We start from the raw sequence: 20,322 nt of genomic DNA, 5'->3' as shown, positions 1-20,322 counted from the left end.
TATGAAGAGATTGTTTCATTTTCTTTGTTTCTTGAGTACCAAACACTTGTTTGTGCCATAGAGTAAGATTATCTATTAAAGGCTTATCAACAAATTGAAGGGAATGGCATTATCCCACCATATTTATTTATTTGTTTCTTTTATATTTCTATATTAAAGATTCTCAATTAGTATGGCAGAAATTAGGCATGGACCCACACTTAACACCGTATACCAAGATAAGATCAAAATGGGTCCATGATTTAGATATAAAGAATGAGATTATAAATAAATTAGAGGAACATAGGATAGTTTACCTCTCAGACTTGAGGAGGAGGAAGAAATTTGTGACCAAAGATGAACTAGAAATCATTATTGATCACAAAATAGAAAATTTTGATTATATCAAATTAAAAGCCTTTGTACAAACAAAACTAATGCAAACGAGATTAGAAGGGAAACAACAAACTGGGAAAACATCTTCACAGCTAAAGGTTCTGATAAAGGCCTCATTTCCAAAATATATAGAGAAATGACTCTAATTTATAAGAAATCAAGTCATTCTCCAATTGACAAATGGTCAAAGGATATGAACTGACAATTTTCAGATGATGAAATTGAAATTATTACCACTCATATGAAAGAGTGTTCCAAAAGACGATTAATCAGAGAAATGCAAATTAAGACAACTCTGAGATACTACTACACACCTGTCAGATTGGCTAAGATGACAGGAAAAAATAATGATGAATGTTGGAGGGGATGCGGGAAAACTGGGACACTGATGCATTGTTGGTGGAGTTGTGAACGAATCCAACCATTCTGGAGAGCAATCTGGAATTATGCCTCAAAAGTTATAAAACTGTGCAAACCCTTTGATCCAGCAGTGATATTATGAGCTTATATACCAAAGAGATACTAAAGAAGGGAAAGGGAGCTGTATGTGGCAAAGTGTTTGTGGCAGCCCTGTTTGTAGTGGCTAGAAACTGGAAAATTAATGGATGCCCATCAATTGGGGAATGGCTGGGTAAATTGTGGCATATGAATGTTATGGAATATTATTCTGTAAGAAATGACCAGCAAGATGAATACAGAGAGGTGTGGAGAGACTTACATGAACTGATGCTAAGTGAAATGAGCAGAACCAGGAGATCATTATATACTTCAACAACGATACTGTATGAGGATGTATTTCTTTGACAAAGAAAAGATCTAACTCAGTTTCAATTGATCAATTATGGACAGAAGCAGCTACACTCAAAGAAAGAATACTGGGAAATGAATGTAAACTTTTTGCATTTTTGTTTTTCTTCCTTGGTTATTTTTACCTTCTGCATCCAATTCTTTCTGTGCAACAAGAGAACTGTTTGGTTCTGCACACATATATTGTATCTAGGATATACCGTGACATATTTAACATGTATAGGACTGCTTGCCATCTGGGGGAGGGGGTTGAGGGAGGGAAAAAAAGTCAGAACAGAAGTGAGTGCAAGGGATAATATTGTAAAGAAATTTTTTTCAAAAGAAAAAAAAAAGAAAATTTTTTTTCAAAATAAAAAAAAAATTCTTAAAAGCTTGAGCCTTTGATCCAACATTCTAGAACCTAACATTCATGAAAACAGAGGTGGAAGAATATTTGGATCTACCAAGGCATCCACAGGTGATGATGAGCTGAAAGCTAGGTACCACACCCTCCCACTACTTGAATTTTTAAACTGATAATTTTGTATTACAAATATCCAACTGTCTTGTGGTAGAAAAAAAGGTTTCCTCTGCCTGCCTTAAAATATTATTTTTATTTCAAGAATCTCACTCCCCTTATTCACTTCTGGACATCTTTTATCCTATTTCAGACATACACCTACACTCATTCAGAGAAAGCTAAATTAAACTGCACTTCTCAGTCTTCTTCTTATAGCTTATACTCATGCATTTAAATTTTAAAAATAACAAAACACCAAACCACACTGGCAATATCTAGAAGTAGCTAAGTAGCACAGTGCAAAGAGTACTAGACTTGGAGTCAAGATTCTTTGATTTTGAATATATTATCAGACACTTATAGGTTGTGTGGATCTTAAAGATCAATAGTACTACTAACAAATGTTGTTCGCTTTTATTTTAGAAACAACTATGACAAATTAGAATTTTACAGACTGTTTACTAGCATGTCAATTTGGTGCTGCAGACTAATATGAATATGCAGACTAGGAAACTAACCTGGAAAATAAATGAATAAGAGTTCACATGATTTTTTTTTTAGCCAAGTATTTTAAAAAGATATTCTTTGGAAAGGGATTGCAAGGTCTTGGCCCTAGAAAACTGACCCCAAAACAATAAGAAGATTATGTAAGGAGATAGATTTCTATGTGTAAATATGGGAATGGACTTTTCTTGGGAGAAAATGTTTCACCCTTCCCTATACATTTATAAACAGAGTCCGTATAACTGACCATGTGTAAAAGATATTGGGAGAAGGATTCCTATTTAGTTATGATGTAAATCAGATGCCTGAGGCTCCTTCCAACTCCAAAAGTCTATAATAAATCAAGGGGTCACAAGAAGCAAAAATCTACAGGAAATTAAGAGTCAGGACAACAATAATAGGATAATGTCATAGATAGAGTGATAAATATTGTAGCTAGAATGCACCAATTCTGGAAGACAAAAAGTTGACTATAATTCACTTCAAATTCACTCTTGTATTTTGAGATAATTCTAGACATGTTAAACAATAATTAGTAACCTGTTTCAATTAATGTTCCTGGAACATAATGGATTTAATAAATTTGATGATTGATGAAAGAGTTTTCTACCATACTTTTTTTCTTTTTACCCTGAGAGCTTTAAAATCTTGTAATTCCTTGACCCAAACTCATTAAAGATCATTTATCTAGTTATCTCTCTTCTCACCTCCACCCTAGATAGCTCTCATCTTATTTCAAAGAGATCACACCTACTCCAATTAAATTTATGCACAAAAATCTTGACCAAAATCTACATTACTTCTTAATTCTTGGATTCTTCATAGCCTACACTAAAACTTTTAAATAAAAAAATACTACTTTAAGATACTAATATATATTCTTTCCCATGATTTTCCCTTTCTGTTCTGATTTTTCTCTTCCAACATGATTCATAAAGCAAGATGAATTAAAAATAAGTAAATAAATGAATTTTAAGGAAAAGATACTAACATATAAATCAGGGTAATGATTTCATTAAGTAAATCCAGATAATAACTCATCAAGGTAAAGAATATCCATGTGTGTGCATTTATAGTATAAAATTGTGTGTGTGCACATGTATAGTACAATATACAACTATTCAGGTATATAGTATAGTTCTGCCTCTGAGTGCTCATGTACATATATGCATTGATTTATGAAATATATATTTATGAAAATAATCTATACACATATTGAGGACATACTTAATGAAAATGTGAGAAACGAATAAGCTATTTTTAACACAATTTAAACCAGTCCACATTTTTAAATCCATACATTGATCAAAATGTGTAGAAAGTTACAAGAAAGACTTGATAGAGTAAACAACAATCTCAGAGGTTATTCTTAAACTATCTATGCCTATTTTAAGAACATAAGATGATTCTCTAATGGATGGAATCAGAAATAATTTTTTTTTATTCTAGCAGTTATCTATCAAATTTTCCTTATTTTTATATTTATGTTCGTGCTCTTTTCAAGAAAGATTTCAAGAAAGAATCTATTTCTTAGTCTAGGCTTTCTTTTCTAGGGAATATTAAATATATGCCCTTTTCATTGCCCTCTAGTCTAGCAGAAGAGTAGGACTAACAGTTTCACAGAAACAAGAGGACTTCACTCAATCTCACAGGAAGCACAGGTAGGGAGTTTTTATTTTTGGCCAAGAATCCTGGACTTTCCATTTAAGTTTCTGGGTGCATCATGCAGTTGAACATTGATTGAATGGGGGCATTGGTAGCTCTGAAGATCAAGCTGTGACATTTTTCTGAGTTTTGTGTCTGCTCACATTTATTACTATATGGGCCTTGCGACTGCTACTTCAGGGAAACACAGGGAGAGGGAGGTTGTGCTTCAGAGTGTGGGTGGTTGAATAAACTCTTTTAGTAACAGCGGTTGGTCTATTTAGTCTGAAAAACAGACCACCGACAGACCCCAAAATGCTAAAAAAAAAATTGCAATCGATTTAAAAATATATATTATATTACATAAAAGACTGAGTTGGAGTGCTAAGCATTGCTCCACAGCATCACCAGCTACTAAATGAGGCAGTCCCAGGCAGCCAAGGGGGTTTTATGCTGTAACCCAGCAAATTTTCAACCTTATCACTGACCTACCTTCATTTCAGAAGGAAAAGCACATATTCTCACACACATACAGATTCAAATGGGACAAATTTCCCAATTTTTATATGTTTTGTGTGCCTAAAGGAAAAAAAAAAACTGGTGGAATGAGAAATATAAAATAAACTAACTGAACTGTTTAGGTTCATTTAGGAATTTATTCAATATCACTGTCTCCCCGAGTCTGTGAGAAAGCAAATCTAAGTAACATTTAATTCCAAACTTTAAAATACTATAAAATACTTTTTTAATCTTCATAATTTTTCATTATCATTATTCATTAAAGAAGGAAGAACATGTTTATTCAACTGGAGAAAAGAATGCAAGCAGGAGGGCATGACAATTTTTCCAAATATTGGAAAAGAGGAAAATATTGACTACCCATATGAAGCAACTTCAAAACAATTAGAAAGTATGGAATGAGTTGTCTCAGGAGATGGTGAATTTCCTAAGCCCTAGGAGAGTGTTCAATAGGAAAAATGATAAATACCTGTGGAGAATATTATATTCTTGCCCAATTGGGAAAGTTGAACTTTAAGGTCCTTTCCAGTTCTGTGAACCCATGATTCAGTGACTTAATGAAATGAAAGAAATTCCACAAATTATAATTATACCCATGTAAACATTTCAGGTGAGACCTTTTAAATACATATAATTTTGAAATATATCCTTAAGAATGATATAGACAGGACTTCCGGTTAAGATGGCGGAGAGGAGGCTCACAGTTGCATAAGCTCCGCGCTTTCTCTCACTATCCACTTCATTACAAGCCTCTGAATCAATGCTTGACTGAAAAAAACCCACAAATAGTTACCAAGAGAAGCCATCCTTGAGATCCTCCAAGAAAGGTCTGTCTTTACTGGAGGGCTGGGGCGGTTTTAGATCGGGCGCAGGCGGCGGGCAGCGGCAGTGAGGGCACAGGAGCAGACTGGAGAGGGGGTGGAGAGTGATCGTAGCCGTTTCTGCGGGGAGAGCTTCGCTACAGGTTTGGATACTTTCCTCCGGCAGCAAGTCAACAGCCCAGCAGAGAAGCTAAAAACACCGGGGCTGAAGAATACAACCCCAAACAGCTGGAGTCTCTCAGGACCTGGCCGCCCCCCCCTTACCCCCCCCTCAGTGACTCAGCACGCTCTGGGATCTCAGAGCGCAGGCGCAGCACAGTCCTGCTAGTGCCTCACTGCTGCCCCCTGCAGTCTGTAGAGGAAGCTCAATAACACACCCAGCCCCCCCCCAAAGAAAGACTCCAGTTTTTTCTGTTTTTCTTTGGTAGTTTGTCCCTGATTAATAGACAGAATGAGCAAGAAGCTGAAGAGGACTTTAACCCTTGACAGCTTCTACACAGATAGAGAGCAGACTCTAAATCCTGAGGAGACTAAAAACAGGCAGTCCCCAGGTGATTCCCCAAAGGAGGAGATTGTCTGTTCCTCAGCACAGATGAACCTCATAGAAGTGATTAAAAAGGCTCTCACAAGGGAGCTAGAAGAAAAATGGGGAAAGCAGAGTGAGGCTTGGGAAAAGGAGAGGGAGGCTTGGCAAAAGAGCCTGGAGAAAGTTAAAGAGAGAGTGGATAAAGAAGTAAAATCCTTGAAAAATAGGATTAGTGAACTGGAAACAGAAAACAGCTCTCTAAAAAACAAAATTGGCGAAATGGAAAAAAATTCCACAGAACAAAAGAACTCAATGGGACAATTAGAGAAAGATTTTAAAAAGTGAGTGAAGAGAATACTTCACTGAAAATCAGAATTGAACAAGTGGAATTGAATGACTCGAGGAGACAAGAAGAATCAGTCAAGCAAATCCAAAAAAATCAAACAATGGAGAAAAATGTGAAATACCTTCTGGGGAAGACAACAGACCTGGAAAACAGATCCAGGAGAGACAATCTGAGAATCATTGGACTCCAGAAAAACATGATGAAAAAAAGAGCCTGGACACTGTCTTCCAGGAAATTATCAAAGAGAACTGCCCAGAAGTCATAGGAACAGAGGAAAAAATAAACATTGAAAGGATTCATCGATCACCCACTGAAAGGGATCCTAAAATCAAAACACCAAGGAATATAGTGGCCAAATGCCAGAACCCTCAGATGAAAGAAAAAATATTGCAAGCGGCTAGAAAAACCCAATTCAAGTATCAAGGAGCCACAATAAGGATCACCCAGGATCTGGCAGCATCCACATTAAAAGATCGAAGGGCCTGGAATATGATATTCCGAAAGGCTAAGGAACTTGGTATGCAACCAAAAATAACTTACCCAGCGAGAATGAGCATCTTTTTCCAGGGAAGAAGATGGACATTCAACGAAGTAAGCGAATTTCATCTATTTCTGATGAAAAAACCAGAACTTAACAAAAAGTTTGATCTACAAATATAGAACTCAAGAGAAATCTAAAAAGGTAAAGATTAATCTTGGGAACTATATTTTGACTATATAGATGTATAAAGAATACATGTATACCTTGTTCTAGAAATTGATGTGGAAAGGACATTGTACCAGAAAAAGGGTAAAGTGGGGGTAGTACATCTCATGAAGAGGCATAGGAAACCTATTATATCTGAGAGAAAGAATGGAGGGGGATGAATATAGTGGGTATCTTACTGCCTTCAGAATTGGCTTTAAGTGAAAAATCTTAAGACATATTCAATCTATGGTGAAACTTCTCCCATCTCATTGAAAAGTGAGAAGGGAAAAGTGGAAAGGGAAGGAATAAGCTAAGCGGAAGGGAATACGGGAACTGGGAGGGAAAGGGGTAAGATAGGGGGAGGAACTCTAAGGCAGGGGGAGGGACACTAAAAAGGGAGGGCTGTGAGAAGCAAGGGGTGCTCACAAGCTTAATACTTGGAAGGGGGGGAAAGGGGAAAGAAGGGAGGAAAGCATAAACCGGGGTTAACAAGATGGCAAGTAATACAGAATTGGTCATTCTAACCATAAACGTGAATGGGGTAAACTCCCCCATAAAGAGGAAGCGGTTAGCAGAATGGATTAAAAGCCAGAATCCTACAATATGTTGTTTACAGGAAACACACCTGAAGCGGGGAGATACATGCAGGTTAAAGGTAAAAGGTTGGAGCAAAATCTACTATGCTTCAGGTGAAGTCAAAAAAGCAGGGGTAGCCATCCTGATCTCAGATCAAGCTAAAGCAAAAATTGACCTAATTAAAAGAGATAAGGAAGGACACTATATCTTGCTAAAGGGTAGCATGGAAAATGAAGCACTATCTATATTAAACATATATGCACCAAGTGGGGTAGCATCTAAATTCTTAAAAGAGAAACTAAGAGAGCTGCAAGAAGAAATAGACAGTAAAACTATAATAGTGGGAGATCTTAACCTTGCACTCTCAGAATTAGATAAATCAAACCACAAAATAAATAAGAAAGAAGTCAAAGAGGTAAATAGAATACTAGAAAAGTTAGATATGATAGATCTCTGGAGAAAATGTAATGGAGACAGAAAGGAATACACTTTCTTTTCAGCAGTTCATGGAACCTATACAAAAATTGACCATATATTAGGACATAAAAACCTCAAACTCAAATGTAGTAAGGCAGAAATAGTAAATGCATCCTTTTCAGACCACGATGCAATGAAAATTACATTCAACAAAAAACCAGGGGGAAGTAGACCAAAAAATAATTGGAAACTAAATAATCTCATACTAAAGAATGATTGGGTGAAACAGCAAATCATAGACATAATTAATAACTTCACCCAAGAAAACGATAATAATGAGACATCATACCAAAATGTATGGGATGCAGCCAAAGCGGTAATAAGGGGAAATTTCATATCTCTAGAGGCCTATTTGTATAAAATAGAGAAAGAGAAGGTCAATGAATTGGGTTTGCAATTAAAAATGCTAGAAAAGGAACAAATTAAAAACCCCCAGTCGAACACTAAACTTGAAATTCTAAAAGTAAAAGGTGAGATCAATAAAATTGAAAGTAAAAAAATTATTGAATTGATTAATAAAACTAAGAGTTGGTTCTATGAAAAAACCAACAAAATAGACAAACCCTTAGTAAATCTGATTAAAAAAAGGAAAGAGGAAAATCAAATTGTTAGTCTTAAAAATGAAAAGGGAGAACTCACCACTAACGAAGAGGAAATTAGAGCAATAATTAGGAGTTACTTTGCCCAACTTTATGCCAATAAATTCGACAACTTAAATGAAATAGAAAAATACCTCCAAAAATACAGCTTGCCCAAACTAACAGAGGAAGAAGTAAATATCCTAAACAGTCCCATCTCAGAAAAAGAAATAGAACAAACTATCAATCAACTCCCTAAGAAAAAATCCCCAGGACCAGATGGATTTACATGTGAATTCTACCAAACATTTAAAGAACAATTAACTCCAATGTTATATAAACTATTTGAAAAAATAGGGATTGAAGGAGTCCTACCAAACTCCTTTTATGACACAGATATAGTACTGATACCTAAACCAGGTAGGCTGAAAACAGAGAAAGAAAATTATAGACCAATCTCCCTAATGAATATTGATGCTAAAATCTTAAATAAAATATTAGCAAAAAGATTACAGAAAATTGTCACCAGGATAATACACTATGACCAAGTAGGATTTATACCAGGAATGCAGGGCTGGTTCAATATTAGGAAAACTATTAGCATAATTGACTATATCAATAACCAAACAAACAAAAACCACATGATCATCTCAATAGATGCAGAAAAAGCATTTGATAAAATCCAACATTCATTCCTAATAAAAACACTTGAGAGCATAGGAATAAATGGACTTTTCCTTAAAATAGTCAGGAGCATATATTTAAAACCATCAGTAAGCATCATATGCAATGGGGAAAAACTGGAACCTTTCCCAGTAAGATCTGGAGTGAAGCAAGGCTGCCCACTATCACCATTATTATTTAATATCATATTAGAAACACTAGCCTCGGCAATAAGAGTCGAGAAAGATATAAAAGGAATTAGAGTAGGCAATGAGGAAACCAAACTATCACTCTTTGCAGATGATATGATGGTATACCTAGAGAACCCCAGAGATTCTACCAAAAAGCTATTGGAAATAATTCATAATTTTAGCAAAGTAGCTGGCTACAAAATAAATCCCCATAAATCCTCAGCATTTTTATACATCACCACAAAACCCAACAGCAAGAGATACAAAGAGAAATTCCATTCAGAATAACTGTTGATACCATAAAATATTTGAGAATCTATCTACCAAAGGAAAGTCAGGAATTATATGAGCAAAATTACAAAAAGTCTCCACACAAATAAAGTCAGACTTAAATAATTGGAAAAATATTAAGTGCTCTTGGATCGGCCGAGCGAACATAATAAAGATGACAATACTCCCTAAACTAATCTATTTATTTAGTGCTATACCAATCAGACTTCCAAGAAAATATTTTATTGATCTAGAAAAAATAACAACAAAATTCATATGGAACAATAAAAAGTCGAGAATCTCAAGGGAATTAATGAAAAAAAAATCAAATGAAGGTGGCCTAGCTGTACCTGATCTAAAATTATATTATAAAGCAGCAGTCACCAAAACCATTTGGTATTGGCTAAGAAATAGATTAGTGGATCAGTGGAAAAGGCTAGGCTCACAAGACAGAATAGTCAATTATAGCAATCTAGTGTTTGACAAACCCAAAGCCCCTAACTTCTGGGAAAAGAATTCATTATTTGATAAAAACTGCTGGGATAATTGGAAATTAGTATGGCAGAAATTAGGCATGGACCCACACTTAACACCATATACCAAGATAAGATCAAAATGGGTCTATGACCTAGGCATAAAGAACGAGACTATAAATAAATTAGAGGAACATAGAATAGTTTATCTCTCAGACTTGTGGAGGAGAAAGAAATTTGTGACCAAAGATGAACTAGAGACCATTACTGATCACAGAATAGAAAATTTCGATTACATCAAATTAAAAAGCTTTTGTACAAATAAAACTAATGCAAACAAGATTAGAAGGGAAGCAACAAACTGGGAAAACATTTTCACAGTTAAAGGTTCTGATAAAGGCCTCATTTCCAAAATATATAGAGACCTGACTCAAATTTATAAGAAATCAAGCCATTCTCCAATTGATAAATGGTCAAAGGATATGAACAGACAATTTTCAGAGGATGAGATTGAAACTATTACCACTCATATGAAAGAGTGTTCCAAATCATTATTGATCAGAGAAATGCAAATTAAGACAACTCTGAGATACCACTACACACCTGTCAGATTGGCTAAGATGACAGGAAAAAATAATGATGAATGTTGGAGGGGATGCGGGAAAACTGGGACACTAATGCATTGTTGGTGGAGTTGTGAACGAATCCAACCATTCTGGAGAGCAATCTGGAATTATGCCCAAAAAATTATCAAATTGTGCATACCCTTTGATCCAGCAGTGTTTCTATTGGGCTTATATCCAAAGAAATACTAAGAAGGGAAAGGGACCTGTATGTGCCAAAATGTTTGTAGCAGCCCTGTTTGTAGTGGCTAGAAACTGGAAAATGAATGGATGCCCATCAATTGGAGAATGGCTGGGTAAATTGTGGTATATGAATGTTATGGAATATTATTGTTCTGTAAGAAATGACCAGCAGGATGAATACAGAGAGGAGTGGCGAGACTTACATGAACTGATGCTAAGTGAAATGAGCAGAACCAGGAGATCATTATACACTTCGACAACGATATTGTATCTGGACATATTTTGATGGAAGTAGATTTCTTTGACAAAGAGACCCGAGTTTCAATTGATAAATGGCGGACAAAAGCAGCTACACCCAAAGAAAGAACACTGGGAAACGAATGTAAACTATCTGCATTTTTGTTTTTCTTCCCGGATTATTTATACCTTCTGAATCCAATTCTCCCTATGCAACAAGAGAACTGTTCGGTTCTGCAAACATATATTGTATCTAGGATATACTGCAACATATCCAACATATAAAGGACTGCTTGCCATCTAGGGGAGGGGGTGGAGGGAGGGAGGGGGAAAAAAATCAGAACAGAAACGAGTGTCCATATAATGTAATTATTAAATAAAAAATTAAAAAAAAAAAAGAATGATATAGACATATAGAAGCCCAGTGGGGAGTGGCCCAGCATTGTACTCCCAGCCATCAGAGAATAAGAAGCTCAAATATCTTTTAATTCAGAAATTTTGGGTTGAAGTGAGTTGAACCTATTTGCAATCTATTCAGAATCTGACTTCAAAATGGTGAATCCTCAAGAGTGGAGAGATTACTAAGATGGCTAAAGAGTGGCACCTTGATCAGAAACATAGGAGTTCAAAAATCCTATGCCTATCAGAAGTGAGTTTGGGCATATGAATGGTCTCTGAACTTCCAGCCTAGGTTAGCTTGGGACAGCCAGTCCCCCCTCAAAAAAAAAAAATCAAAAAACAAGAAAAAAGAGAAAAAAAAAAGAAAAAAGTCCAAATGCAGTTTTCTTTCCAACCCTCTTCTGTTTCCTACTTAAAAATACACCTATACATTGTCCATGTTCTCCTATTCTCATATTGCCAGTGGGATCAACTTCAGCCTCATTTGCCATGCCTTCCTTCTTAAATAATGACACAGATAGATTTCCAGGAGCTAAGATGATGAAGTAAGAAGTGAATTGTTGTAACCTTCCTATATTAACATCCAGGTAACCATAAAGCAGTACCCCAAGACATGTCCTAGAATAAAGAAACCATCAAGGAAACAGGGTGCAACACTTTTAGCTCAGGACACTAGGAAGATGAGCACAAGGGGTCCATATCACTTGGGTAGAGGGAGAAAGGTGCACCTCCCTCTTGATCTAGCAGCAAGCCTATCTCAGAAAATCAGCAAGAGTTCCTGATCTCTCTAGTGAGGGAGCAAGAAAAGTCCTATACTAGGAACTGTTTCATGCCTTGAAAAAATCAGGGGAATTTGGGGACTCCAGCTCTGGGAATTACCACATGCTCTATTGTGATCATGGCCAAATAGGCATCTTCCAGATGCAGCCAGACTACCACATGCTTCAATATAGCACTGGGGACATACAGAAACACTTGGCTTTAGTACATTCCAAAAATCACTATCAGGACCTCAACTTAGCACTGGGGACACACAGAAACACCTGGCTTTAGTACATTCCAAAAATCACTATTAGGACCTTAGCTTAGCTTAATGCCAGACGTCTGTAGTCTCCAACATTGCCTATCACACCCCATCCCACCCTTCAGCCAGCTTAGGGCATGAAGATCCCCACAGACCTCAGGGCAACATCAGTAAAATACCAGAAAAACAAGGACTTGTAACCCCTGGTAGAAGAAGTCTAAGACAATACCCATTCTACCTAGAGAGCATGATTCAAATTTAAAAGAAAGAAAAAAAAGAGAGACAGAGAAAGACAGAGAGACAGAAAAATAAAGACAGATACACAGAGAGACGCAAAGAAAAAGACAAAGACACACAGAGAGAAACAACAAAAGAAGAATCTGATCATAGAATGTTATTATAATGATGATTTTCAAAACAAAAAGTCAGAGGAGGACAACAATGTCAGAGCAAACTCCAAATGACAAATAGTAACTGGTTTTAAGCCCAGACTCATAAATGAATTTAAAAAAAGGAGTTTAAAATTAAGAAATTATAAAAATTTACAAGGGTGGAAGAAAGATTAGGAAAACAAATGTAAAAATGACCAAATAGCAAAGGAGATAGTAATACCCACTAAAGAAACCACTCCCTGAAGAGTACAACTGACTAAATGAAAAGGCAAGCAAAAAAAGTAATAATTGAGAAAACCACCATAAAATTGGGAATGGTAAGTGAAAGCTAATGACTCTATGAGACATCAAGAACAAATCAAACACATTCAAACATGTAAAATATCAGACAGAGAAAAAAATGACCTAGAAAAAAGATTCAGGAGAGACAATATCAGAATCATTGAACTACTTAAAACTAAAATCAAAGGGAAGGCAAGGACAGCATCTTCTAAGAAATTATCAAGAAAAACTCTCTGTATATCCCATAACCAGAGGGCAAAATAGGCATTGAAAGAATCAATCACTTCAGGAAAGAGATCCCCAAATAAAAATCCCAAAAAACACAATAATCAAATTCTAGGACTATAAAGTCAAGGAAAAAATACAGCAAGTGGCCAGAAAAAAACACATCAAATATCAGGGAGTCACAATTAGGATTACACAGAACCTAGCAGCTGTAACATTTTTGTCCTTTTTTTTTTCTTTTTTTAATGTTACTAAAGCTTTTTATTTACCAAATATATGCATGGTTAATTTTTCAACATCGATCGTTGTAAAACTTTCTGTTCCAAATTTTTCCCTCTTTCCCTTCAACCCCCCCTAGATGGCAGGTACTTCAATACATGTTAAATATTTTAAAATATATGTTAAATTCAATATGTGTATACATATTTATACAGTTATCTTGCTATACAAGAAAAAATGGATCAAGAGAGGAAAAAAAAAACCTGACAAAAGAAACAAAATGCAAGCAAAGATCAGAAAGAGTGAAAATGCTACATTGTGGTCCACACTCAGTTCCCAAGGTCTCTACTCTGGGTATACATGGCTCTATTTATCACTGAACAGTTGGAACTGGTTTGGATCATTTCATTGTTGAAGAGAGCCACATCCATCAGAATTGATATAGTTTTGTTGTTGCCATGTATAATGATCTCCTATTTCTGCTCATTTCCCTTAGCATCAGTCCATGTAAATCTATCCAGGCTTTTCTGAAATTATCCTGTTGGTCATTTCTGACAGAACAATAATATCCCATAACATTCATACACCATAATTTATTCAGCCATTCTCCAATTGGTGGGCATCCATTGAATTTTCCACTTTCTTTCCACTACAAAAAGGGCTGCCACAAACAGTTTTGCACATGTGGGTCCGTTTCCCTCTTTAAGATCTCTTTGGGATATAATCCCAGTAGAAACATAGGCTTGCACAGTTTGATAACTTTTTAAACATAGTTACAAATTGCTCTCCAGAATGGTTGAATCCATTCAAAATTACACTAAAAACGTATCAGTATCCCTGATTTCCCACCCCGCCAATATTTTTCATTATCTTTTCCTGTCATTTTAGCTAATCTAAGAAATGTATAGTGGCATCTCAGAGTTGTCTTAATTTGCATTTCTCTGATCAATAGTGATGTGGAACACCTTTTTATATAACTAGAAGTAGTTTCAATTTCTTCATCTGAAAATTGGTTGCTCATATCCTTTGACCATTTATCAATTGCAGAATGGCTTGAATTCTTATAAATTTGACTTAGTTCTGTATATATTTTAGAAATGAGGCCTTTACCATAATATTTGAATGTAAAAATGTTTTCACTGTTTATTGTTTCACTTCTGATCTTCTCTGTGTTAGTTTTGTTTGTACAAAAAAAAAAAAAAAACTTTTTAACTTAATATAATCAGAATTATCTATTTTGTGATCAATAATGATCTCTAGGGGACTTCCGGTTAAGATGGCGGAGAAGAGGCTCACTGCTGCATAAGCTCCACACTTTCTCTCACTATCCACTTCATTACAAGCCTCTGAATTAATGCTTGACTGAAAAAAACCCACATATACTTACCAAGAGAAGCCATCCTTGAGATCCGCCAAGAAAGGTCTGTCTTTACTGGAGGGCTGGGACGGTTTTAGATCGGGCGCAGGCTGAGGGCAGCGGCAGTGAGAGCACGGGAGCAGACTGGAAAGGGGGTGGGGAGTGATCACAGCTGTCTCTGCGGGGAGAGCTTCGCTACAGGTTTGGATACTTTGCTCCGGCAGCAAGTCAGCAGCCCAGCAGAGAAGCTAAAAACACCGGGGCTGAAGAATACAACCCCAAACAGCTGGAGTCTCTCGGGACCTGGCCACCTCCCCCTTTCCCCCCCACAGTGACTCAGCACGCTCTGGGATCTCAGAGCGCACGCACAACACAGTCCTGCTAGTGCCTCACTGCTGCCTCCTGCAGTCTGTAGAGGAAGCTTGATAACATACCCAGCCCCTCCCCCAAAGAAAGACTCCAGTTTTTTCTGTTTTTCTTTGGTAGTTTGTCTCTGATTATTAGACAGAATGAGCAAGAAGCTGAAGAGGACTTTAAGCCTTGACAGCTTCTATACAGATAGAAAGCAGACTCTAAATCCTGAGGAGACTAAAAACAGACAGTCTCCAGGTGAATCCCCAAAGGAGGAGATCATCTGTTCCTCAGCACAGATGAACCTCATAGAAGTGATTAAAAAGGCTCTCACAAGGGAGCTAGAAGAAAAATGGGGAAAGCAGAGTGAGGCTTGGGAAAAGGAGAGGGAGGCTTGGCAAAAGAGCCTGGAGAAAGTTAAAGAGAGAGTGGATAAAGAAGTAAAATCCTTGAAAAATAGGATTAGTGAACTGGAAACAGAAAATAGCTCTCTAAAAAACAAAATTGGCGAAATGGAAAAAAATTCCACAGAACAAAAGAACTCAATTGGACAATTAGAAAAAGATTTTTAAAAAGTGAGTGAAGAAAATACTTCACTGAAAATCAGAATTGAACAAGTGGAATTGAATGACTCGAGGACACAAGAAGAATCAGTCAAGCAAATCCAAAAAAATCAAACAATGGAGAAAAATGTGAAATACCTTCTGGGGAAGACAACAGACCTGGAAAACAGATCCAGGAGAGACAATCTGAGAATCATTGGACTTCCAGAAAAACATGATGAAAAAAAGAGCCTGGACACTATTTTCCAGGAAATTATCAAAGAGAACTGCCCAGAAGTCATAGGAACAGAGGAAAAAATAAACATTGAAAGGATTCATCAATCACCCACTGAAAGGGATCCTAAAATCAAAACACCAAGGAATATAGTGGCAAATGCCAGAACCCTCAGATGAAGGTAAAAATATTGCAAGCGGCTAGAAAAACCCAATTCAAGTATCAAGGAGCCACAATAAGGATCACCCAGGATCTGGCAGCATCCACATTAAAAGATCGAAGGGCCTGGAATATGATATTCCGAAAGGCTAAGGAACTTGGTATGCAACCAAAAATAACTTACCCAGCGAGAATGAGCATCTTTTTCCAGGGAAGAAGATGGACATTCAACGAAGTAAGCGAATTTCATCTATTTCTGATGAAAAAACCAGAACTTAACAAAAAGTTTGATCTACAAATATAGAACTCAAGAGAAATCTAAAAAGGTAAAGATTAATCTTGGGAACTATATTTTGACTATATAGATGTATAAAGAATACATGTATACCTTGTTCTAGAAATTGATGTGGAAAGGACATTGTATCAGAAAAAGGGTAATGTGGGGGCACTACATCTCATGAAGAGGCATAGGAAACCTATTATATCTGAGAGAAAGAATGGAGGGGGGTGAATATAGTGGGTATCTCACTGCCTTCAGAATTGGCTTTAAGTGAAAAATCTTAAGACATATTCAATCTATGGTGAAACTTCTCCCACCTCATTGAAAAGTGAGAATGGAAAAGTGAAAAGGGAAGGAATAAGCTAAGCGGAAGGGAATACGGGAACTGGGAGGGAAAGGGGTAAGATAGGGGGAGGAACTCAAAGGCGGGGGGAGGGATACTAAAAAGGGAGAGCTGTGAGAAGCAAGTGGTGCTCACAAGCTTAATACTGGGAAGGGGGGAAAGGGGAAAGAAGGGAGAAAAGCATAAACCGGGGTTAACAAGATGGCAAGTAATACAGAATTGGTCATTCTAACCATAAACGTGAATGGGGTAAACTCCCCCATAAAGAGGAAGCAGTTAGCAGAATGGATTAAAAGCCAGAATCCTACAATATGTTGTTTACAGGAAACACACCTGAAGCGGGGAGATACATGCAGGTTAAAGGTAAAAGGTTGGAGCAAAATCTACTATGCTTCAGGTGAAGTCAAAAAAGCAGGGGTAGCCATCCTGATCTCAGATCAAGCTAAAGCAAAAATTGATCTAATTAAAAGAGATAAGGAAGGGCACTATATCTTGCTAAAGGGTAGCATGGATAATGAAGCACTATCTATATTAAACATATATGCATCAAGTGGGGTAGCATCTAAATTCTTAAAAGAGAAACTAAGAGAACTGCAAGAAGAAATAGACAGTAAAACTATAATAGTGGGAGATCTTAACCTTGCACTCTCAGAATTAGATAAATCAAACCACAAAATAAATAAGAAAGAAGTCAAAGAGGTAAATAGAATACTAGAAAAGTTAGATATGATAGATCTCTGGAGAAAATGTAATGGAGACAGAAAGGAATACACTTTCTTTTCAGCAGTTCATGGAACCTATACAAAAATTGACCATATATTAGGACATAAAAACCTCAAACTCAAATGCAGTAAGGCAGAAATAGTAAATGCATCCTTTTCAGACCACGATGCAATGAAAATTACATTCAACAAAAAACCAGGGGAAGTAGACCAAAAAATAATTGGAAACTAAATAATCTCATACTAAAGAATGATTGGGTGAAACAGCAAATCATAGACATAATTAATAACTTCACCCAAGAAAACGATAATAATGAGACATCATACCAAAATGTATGGGATGCAGCCAAAGGGGTAATAAGGGGAAATTTCATATCTCTAGAAGCCTATTTGTATAAAATAGAGAAAGAGAAGGTCAATGAATTGGGTTTGCAACTAAAAATGCTAGAAAAGGAACAAATTAAAACCCCCAGTCAAACACTAAACTTGAAATTCTAAAAATAAAAGGTGAGATCAATAAAATTGAAAGTAAAAAACTATTGAATTGATTAATAAAACGAAGAGTTGGTTCTATGAAAAAACCAACAAAATAGACAAACCCTTAGTAAATCTGATTAAAAAAAGGAAAGAGGAAAATCAAATTGTTAGTCTTAAAAATGAAAAGGGAGAACTCACCACTAACGAAGAGGAAATTAGAGCAATAATTAGGAGTTACTTTGCCCAACTTTATGCCAATAAATTCAACAACTTAAATGAAATTGAAAAATACCTCCAAAAATATAGCTTGCCCAAACTAACAGAGCAAGAAGTAAATATCCTAAACAGTCCCATCTCAGAAAAAGAAATAGAACAAACTATCAATCAACTCCCTAAGAAAAAATCCCCAGGACCAGATGGATTTACATGTGAATTCTACCAAACATTTAAAGAACAATTAACTCCAATGTTATATAAACTATTTGAAAAAAAGGGATTGAAGGAGTCCTATCAAACTCCTTTTATGACACAGACATGGTACTGATACCTACACCAGGTAGGCTGAAAACAGAAAAAGAAAATTATAGACCAATCTCCCTAATGAATATTGATGCTAAAATCCTAAATAAAATATTAGCAAAAAGATTACAGAAAATCGTCACCAGGATAATACACTATGACCAAGTAGGATTTATACCAGGAATGCAGGGCTGGTTCAATATTAGGAAAATTATTAGCATAATTGACTATATCAATAACCAAACAAACAAAAACCATATGATCATCTCAATAGATGCAGAAAAAGCATTTGATAAAATCCAACATCCATTCCTAATAAAAACACTTGAGAGCATAGGAATAAATGGACTTTTCCTTAAAATAGTCAGGAGCATATATTTAAAACCATCAGTAAGCATCATATGCAATGGGGAAAAACTGGAACCTTTCCCAGTAAGATCTGGAGTGAAGCAAGGTTGCCCACTATCACCATTATTATTTAATATCGTATTAGAAACACTAGCCTCGGCAATAAGAGTCGAGAAAGATATTAAAGGAATTAGAGTAGGCAATGAGGAAACCAAACTATCACTCTTTGCAGATGATATGATGGTATACCTAGAGAACCCCAGAGATTCTACTAAAAAGCTATTGGAAATAATTCATAATTTTAGCAAAGTAGCTGGCTACAAAATAAATCCCCATAAATCCTCAGCATTTTTATACATCACCAACAAAACCCAACAGCAAGAGATACAAAGAGAAATTCCATTCAGAATAACTGTTGATACCATAAAATATTTGGGAATCTATCTACCAAAGGAAAGTCAGGAATTATATGAGCAAAATTATAAAAAAGTCTCCACACAAATAAAGTCAGACTTAAATAATTGGAAAAATATTAAGTGCTCTTGGATCAGCCGAGCAAACATAATAAAGATGACAATACTCCCTAAACTAATCTATTTATTTAGTGCTATACCAATCAGACTTCCAAGAAAATATTTTATTGATCTAGAAAAAATAACAACAAAATTCATATGGAACAATAAAAAGTCGAGAATCTCAAGGGAATTAATGAAAAAAAAAAATCAAATGAAGGTGGCCTAGCTGTACCTGATCTAAAATTATATTATAAAGCAGCAGTCACCAAAACCATTTGGTATTGGCTAAGAAATAGATTAGTGGATCAGTGGAAAAGGCTAGGTTCACAAGACAGAATAGTCAACTATAGCAATCTAGTGTTTGACAAACCCAAAGCCCCTAACTTCTGGGAAAAGAATTCATTATTTGATAAAAACTGCTGGGATAATTGGAAATTAGTATGGCAGAAATTAGGCATGGACCCACACTTAACACCATATACCAAGATAAGATCAAAATGGGTCTATGACCTAGGCATAAAGAACGAGATTATAAATAAATTAGAGGAACATAGAATAGTTTATCTCTCAGACTTGTGGAGGAGAAAGAAATTTGTGACCAAAGATGAACTAGAGACCATTACTGATCACAAAATAGAAAATTTTGATTACATCAAATTAAAAAGCCTTTGTACAAATAAAACTAATGCAAACAAGATTAGAAGGGAAGCAACAAACTGGGAAAACATTTTCACAGTTAAAGGTTCTGATAAAGGCCTCATTTCCAAAATATATAGAGAACTGACTCAAATTTATAAGAAATCAAGCCATTCTCCAATTGATAAATGGTCAAAGGATATGAACAGACAATTTTCAGAGGATGAAATTAAAACTATTACCACTCATATGAAAGAGTGTTCCAAATCATTATTGATCAGAGAAATGCAAATTAAG

Source organism: Antechinus flavipes, chromosome 1, assembly GCF_016432865.1.
Source record: "Antechinus flavipes isolate AdamAnt ecotype Samford, QLD, Australia chromosome 1, AdamAnt_v2, whole genome shotgun sequence".
Classification (NCBI taxonomy): domain Eukaryota; kingdom Metazoa; phylum Chordata; class Mammalia; order Dasyuromorphia; family Dasyuridae; genus Antechinus; species Antechinus flavipes.
The sequence above is the reverse complement of the archived record's forward strand: the minus strand, read 5'-3'. Positions refer to the sequence as shown.